At 39.6% G+C, this 7,140-nt stretch overlaps 1 non-coding gene across 1 annotated transcript; it reads right to left on the bottom strand.

The window, feature by feature from the left end:
* Positions 1-1,287: 1,287 nt before the first annotated feature.
* Positions 1,288-1,391, bottom strand: LOC127746280 (small nucleolar RNA R71). Its single transcript, XR_008007900.1, has one exon. It is a non-coding gene; the product is annotated as a small nucleolar RNA R71 (small nucleolar RNA).
* Positions 1,392-7,140: the final 5,749 nt, after the last annotated feature.

The following is a 7,140-nucleotide window of genomic DNA, read 5'->3' as shown; positions in this document are numbered from 1 at the left end:
AAAATGTTTTGATTCGGAGATCTCAATATCTCCTAACACCCAATGAACTTCTCTCTCTGATCTATCCTTTTCCATTTACATTCTGCAATTTCAATTTATGCAATCACCCCAATTCCCTTTTAATTTCAGCAATTTAACTTCTCGCACTTTAATTCTCGCAATTTAAGTTTATGCAATTTCAATTCCTTGCAATTTACGTTTCCTGCCATATTTACTTTATGCAATTCTCATCTAAATCTTGATTCCGCTCAACTAATCAAACTTCTAATTCGAATTGCTCATTCAACCAATCCTTGTGGGATTCGACCTCACTCTATTGTGAGTTTTTACTTGACGATAACCGGTGCACTTGCCGGAAGGAATTTTGCCGATCGTGCAATTTCCTAAAATCGTAGCATATCAAGTTATGCTAACATCAAGTTTATGGCGCCGTTGCCGGGGATTGGTTTTCGATTGACAATTCTCCAATTGGAAGTTAACTAGATTGAGCATTTTTCTTGTTTTGTTAATTTAGTTCAAGTTACTTGTTGAGTTTTAATTTCTGCACTCTGTTATTTGCTTTTTCTTTCTTATGCCTTTCAATTCAAGCAACTAACTCACTGACCCACTAACTATTTGAATTAATTCCTCAACTGCTCTAACCATACTCTTCCATTAACCAAGAGTATTTCCACTTGTTTGTTGCTTGTGGTGTGTTCTTGTATGACAGGTAGGAGAGGAGAGGCATCAACTCCTCCATATACCGAACCAGAGAGGACCCTTCATAGACTTAGAAGGGAAGCAAGAAGGAAGAGGGTACTAGGAGAAGAAGAATCTGAAGGAGAATCTGAAGACAACTTTGAGGAAGCTCTAGATCTCAACATGGATAGAGAAGTTCACAACCATGAGAGGGATGATGGAAACAATGCCATTCCTGAGAGAAGGGTTCTTGGTTCATACATAAACCCAACCTCTGGTAATTGTGGTAGTAGCATTCAGAAACCACCCATTCAGGCCAACAATTTTGAACTCAAACCACAGCTAATATCATTGGTGGAGGATCATTGTTCATTTGGTGGGAGTGCTAATGAAGACCCAAACCAACATCTCACAAAATTCTTGAGAATTTGCGACACAGTGAAGTCCAATGGAGTCCAGGAAGATGCCTATAAACTGCTCTTGTTCCCATTTTCACTTAGGGACAAGGCAGCTAAGTGGTTGGAATCATTCCCAAGGGACAGCCTAACAACCTGGGATGAGGTGGAGAGCAAGTTTCTGGCACATTTCTACCCCCCACAAAAGGTCAATAGGCTTCGATCTGAGGTTCAGACTTTTAGACAACAAGATGGTGAAACTCTCTACGAGGCATGGGAGAGATTCAAGGATTTGACAAGGAAATGCCCACCAGACATGTTCCATGACTGGGTGCAATTGCATATTTTCTATGATGGACTTTCTTATGAATCAAGGAAGGCTGTAGACCATTCATCAGGAGGTTCATTGAACAGGAAAAAGACTATGGAAGAAGCCATTGAAGTGATTGAGACAGTGGCTGAGAATGAATACTACTATGCTTCATAGACACAAAGCAAGTGGCTGCAATACACACAGAAGATCAAGAGGAAACAAATACTGAAGGAGATGATTGGGAAGAGGCCAACTATGTGGGAAACCAACAAAGGCAATCATATGATCCACATTCCAACACTTACAACCCAGGATGGAAAATCCACCCAAACTTTGGGTGGGGAAACCAGCAAAGCCAACCACAAAACCATAAATCTTACAACCACAACCAACATAACAATTCCACATACCAAAATTCCAACCAAAGATCATACCAAGCCACACAAAACACTTACTCCCAACCACCATATCATGGCCAAAATAACCAATCTGCCCAATCCGATCCGAACCAACAATTTCAAGATCAATTAAACAGGATAGAAGGAAGGTTAGTAAACATGGGTCAGGACATAAGTGAGTTGAAAAGCTTTAGGGACGATGTGAGATCGACCTTAAGAAACCATGGCGAAAAACTCAAGTGGATGGAGGCTCGAGTAGGAGAACTATCTCAACAGGCCCCCAAATCAACTGCAGTGTTTCCTAGTGACACAGAAAAGAATCCTAAAGGGGAACAAAAGGGAGTGAGATGGGAAGAATGCAAGGTCATCACCATGTTGAAGGAAGACTCAAAAGAAGAAGGAATCAAACCCTCACAACAGGAGCCAGAATTCTTGAGGGAAGGTGTGGAAGAAACTAAGCAGGAAAGTGAAAATGAGCAAGCTAAGGATATGCAAAAGGAAGGCACGCTGGAAACATACCAACCAAAAGCACCATTCCCTCAGAGGTTAGGAGGAGGTGAAAAAGGGAAAACATATTCAAGGTTCCTAGAGACATTTAAGTCTCTCCATATCAATATTCCCTTTCTTGAGATCCTCCAGCAGATGCCTACACATATCAAGTATTTGAAGGAATTGCTGAGCAAGAAAAGAGTTTTGAAGGGAGGACAAACTGTAATAATGAACAAAGAATGCAGTGCCCTCATCAAGAAGGACATAGTCTCTAAGAAAACAGACCCAGGAAGTTTTCATATCCCCTGCATCATAGGGGAAACAAAAATTGAGAGAGGATTCTGTGATCTAGGAGCTAGCATAAATGTGATGCCTCTGACTCTTATGAAGAGGCTACAACTGAATGAGGTGAGATCCACTGATGTAATCATACAACTGGCTGACAAAACTCAAAAGCAAGCTGAAGGGGTAGTTGAAAATGTGCTGGTGAAAGTGGGAAATTATTTCTTCCCCACAGACTTTGTCATTTTGGACATGGAGGAAAGCTACTTACACCCTATCATTCTGGGAAGGCCATTTCTAGCCACAGCTAGAGCACTCATAGATATAGAACAAGGAGAGCTAATTTTGAGAGTACACGATGAACAGCTCATTTTCCATGTTTTCAAATCTGCATCTGAGCCTGAACCAGAACCTGAAAAGCATATGGATGATAGTAGTCATCTGTGTTTGGAGGAAAGCAAGCCAGCAACTGGAACTTTGAAACAGTCTTTGGAAGGCAAACAAGAAATGCAAGAGTTAAAGCCACAACAATCAATAGAAACAGCTCAGAAGGATCATCCTAGCACAAGGGTCAATGAAGAAATCCTCAAGAGAGAGGGAAGAATTGTAATGAAATCGCCAAGAGGGTGGAGAAACAGGAAAATTTCCACTGAAGGTTTCTCTCCGGGAGATGAAGTGATATCAAGTCATTATCTGCCAATCCCACCTGGCCTCAAACCCATTCCTTCCCAGCTGCCCCAAGTGTTCACAATCAACAAAGTTCTTTCTATGGAACATTTGGAAATCAGGAAAGAATTGAATGGGGACGTTTTCATAGTGAGAGGAGAAGACATCAAGCACTACAATCCACCCTAACAAGGGACAACCATCAAGCTAGTGACGTTAAAGAAGCGCTTCATGGGAGGCAACCCATGTTTTTAATATCCTTACTCTTTCTTGTTTTGCTCTGCATTTAATAAAGCATGGTTTCTTATGCATGAATTTGAATCCTCAGGACAACTGTTGATAAGATGCACTAAACATTGCATGTAAAATACAATTGGTCTCTGAGTTTGGTGTGCCTGAAGGCATCCCCAAATCTTATCAAATTGTATTCAATCTTTCATTTAAAGTGCATAACCAAACATTAAGTTTGGTGTTCCTCTTTGAACACGGTTAATGAAAAGCAAGAAGTTTCTCTGGATTTAGAAATTCATGACAAGTATACCATTTGCATGTTTTAGTACTTTGATTTCAATTACTTTAGGTAGTAAAATTGTTTAGGATCAAAGAGCCAAAGTGACTATGATTTATTAAGAATTATGCACATTCATTAAGGACAACCAACATGGATTTCATGTCAGCAGGAGACATTACCAAACACTAAGTTTGGTGTCCATTAATAAGTGTGCATACACACAAAAGTCACGGCTATAAGCTCATGAAGACAATCATTGATTTACAATTCAAAAAGAATGAAAAACATGTGCAAGTATTATTCATTATTCACATGGACCGAATAATGATAGCAATTTTGTTTGTTTGTGCAGGTACAAAAGGAAGGATAATAATGGAGCAAAAAGACAAGGGGGGAGGAACGGTTCTTGGTCAAAAAGGAAGTTCTGCATGAAAAGAAAGCTACATGTACAACTTAATGCACCTAGAATACTTCCAAGAAAGTTAAAAGCAATTCGTCCCTCTCCCTAATTCACATATTTACCATCAAGCCATCCTCCACAAATCACCCTAGCCGTCCATTTTTCACTTACATTCACTATAAGGAATCATTTGGGGAACGAGTTCCACACCACCAAATCTCCTCTTTGCACATATTCTTTCATCATAGCACATCTATCTCTTGCCGAAAACAACCTCACCACTCTTCTAACCACATTTGCTTACTTCACCTTGTCAAACTTAGCTTGTTACTCTCCAAAACTAAAGAACCCATGGCAGCCTCATCTAGCCACAAAAGAAGAAAAGACAAGCAACCCATGGAGGAGGAAAGGGAATTTGATGCATGGAAATACAAATCAGTTTTCCATGAGATTCAAGCCGAATGGATGAGACCTAAAAAGGTACTAGCTGAGGTTCCTTTTGACCTGGAAAAGGACGAGTTCCCAGGTATTTGGGAGAAGATCAAAAAGAGGAAGTGGGAGCTATTGACTAAGCCAATCACTAAGATCAACGTCAACCTGGTGAAGGAGTTTTATGTGAATGCAGTGAGGGAGGATCCAACCTTGGAACCCACCTACAAAAGTTATGTGAGAGGGGTGGAAGTTGACTTCAGCCCCAAAGCAATCATGAAAACTCTTGGCCTGAAAAACATACGTTTCAGCCAAGCAAGTTATGAGGAAAGGATGATAGGAGAACCTGACTATACGACTATTGCTGAAGATCTTTGTGCCATCAGAGCTGAATGGGTGAGAAAAACAAGAGGGGCTCCAAGAGTCTTGAGAAGGGGAGACTTAACACCTGAAGCAAAAGGATGGTATGCAATAGTTAGGAGGTCTATCCTACCCACTACAAACTCTTCAGAAATAGTCCCTAAAAGAGCCATTTTGCTACATTGCATTATGGTGGGAGGGGAGATCAAAGTTCATAAACTCATTGCTGAACAGATACAAGAGTTTAGTGAGAAAAGTGACCCTGACTCCTGGCTCCACTTCCCTAGCACCATCATCAGACTATGCATCGAGGCCCAAGTACCACTTGAAGATGAAAGACCTAATTGGCTATATCCTGGAATGGCCATAACTGCGTACAGAATGACTCTTGGCCCAATCGCTCCAAGACATACAAAAAGAAGAAATGAAGAAGGGCAACAAGCAGAAGAGGAGCAAGAAGCAGAGCAAGAAGGAGAAGAAAAGCAAGAAGAGCAAAGAAGTCCAGAAAGAAGGCAACAAGTTCCCAGAGACCCCATGGATATGAGCAGAATACAGGAAATCATGGAAGGAATGTCTCAACAATACATGAGGTCTCAAGAGAGGCAAGAGGACTTTCACCTCAAAATGATGGACATGCAAAGGAACTTCGAATCAAGATTCTTAGATCTGCAAAGGGAACAGAATTTACAATTACAGGAATCCCTCAGCCACATATGCCAACACCAAGATGCCAACATCTTGGCCATCAAGGAAGCCACCACTCTGCAGAATGCAAGATACTCAATTCAAGCTGATTACAATATCAGTTCTCAAATCAAGCTTAACTACATAGGGGAACATCTACACAAGATGGACCCAGCATTCCCATCTTTTGATGAGTATTTCAAAGGGAGAAAAGAAGGAGAGATAAACAAGGCGATGATCCTTGAAAAAGGAGTGGAAGAAACAATGAAAAAGGCTGGATTCTGGACAAAGCTCATGAGAAAAGATAAAGGAAGCACAAGTGGTCAAAAAGAGGTAAGAAGCAAGAAGAAGCAGGACCCCAAGAATCAAAAAGAACCGAGCAACAAATGAAAGGTGGTCTTGCTCCTTAATAATCAAATAATAGTTTGTGAATTGTCTGTATGAGCTTTCTTTCATATTAAGTCATTTTGTAGGAATGTTGATTTACTGTTTTGAATAAAGTGAACTGCCTAGATGTTTGGATATAACTTCACCTTTTTAAACAAATGCTTGCCATGCTTGTTCTGTTTCCAAAAAAAAATAAAAGAAAAGTTTGAACAAAAGTAACTTGGCTGAATTATTGACAAATCAAGTAGAATTAAGTGGTGGTATGCATGCTTGATTGTTTAGTCAGCTCACTAAAATTTAGTGTAGAATTATCAACTTTTTTTGTGTAGAAGTTGAATATTGTCTATGGATCTTGATGAATAAATATCTTTGGCCATGAAAAAGAAAGAAAAAGAAGAAGAAAAAGCCACTGAAAAAGGGCAACCAAAAAGCAAAAAAAAAAATTGAAAATAAGCTAGGCACCAATGGTTTGAACTTCTGAGACAAATGCCTGTGGTGTTTATGTATTAAGGATATGCTTGGATGAATAGGTTCTGAGGAGTGTTTCAACACTTGGTAACTTAGGTTAACTAACCCGGGATTATCAACCAAAAGTCCATTATCAAGAGCAACCTAAATACAAAACATTTAGTCACACAAAGAGGTGCTGGGCACCAATGTCTCAAGAAGAAATGTGAACTAAAATGCCTGTAGTGGATATGTGTAATGCAATGATAAGAAAAAGAAAATGCCAAAGGCTTGTGCAACACATGACACTGAGCAAACAAGGAGCAAAGGAGCTCTAAGAAAAAGAAAAACAAAGAAAGAAAAATGTGCCAAAGACATAAGAATAACAAGAGGCCATAGCAGTGTTTGATGGATGCAATGAAAAAGTGATAATTCTACCTGATAAGAATGAAAAAGTGATGCTGCAACTTTCTGCATAAAACCCTTCTAATGAACTTCAAATGCTTGCTAGTATAGCCAATGTATTGCTTTTTGTTTCATACTTTCTTCTCAATTAACTCAGGACTTGCTTAGGGACAAGCAAGTATTAAGTTTGGTGTTGTGATGCCAAGGCATCTTAGGCTAGTTTCACTAGCATTTTTATGTTAGTTTTAGTTGTTTTATGCATTTTCTTGAGCTTAAAGTAACCAAGAATGGTTAAA

This window comes from Arachis duranensis, chromosome 3 (assembly GCF_000817695.3).
Source record: "Arachis duranensis cultivar V14167 chromosome 3, aradu.V14167.gnm2.J7QH, whole genome shotgun sequence".
Lineage (NCBI taxonomy): Eukaryota > Viridiplantae > Streptophyta > Magnoliopsida > Fabales > Fabaceae > Arachis > Arachis duranensis.
The sequence above is the reverse complement of the archived record's forward strand: the minus strand, read 5'-3'. Positions and strand labels throughout refer to the sequence as shown.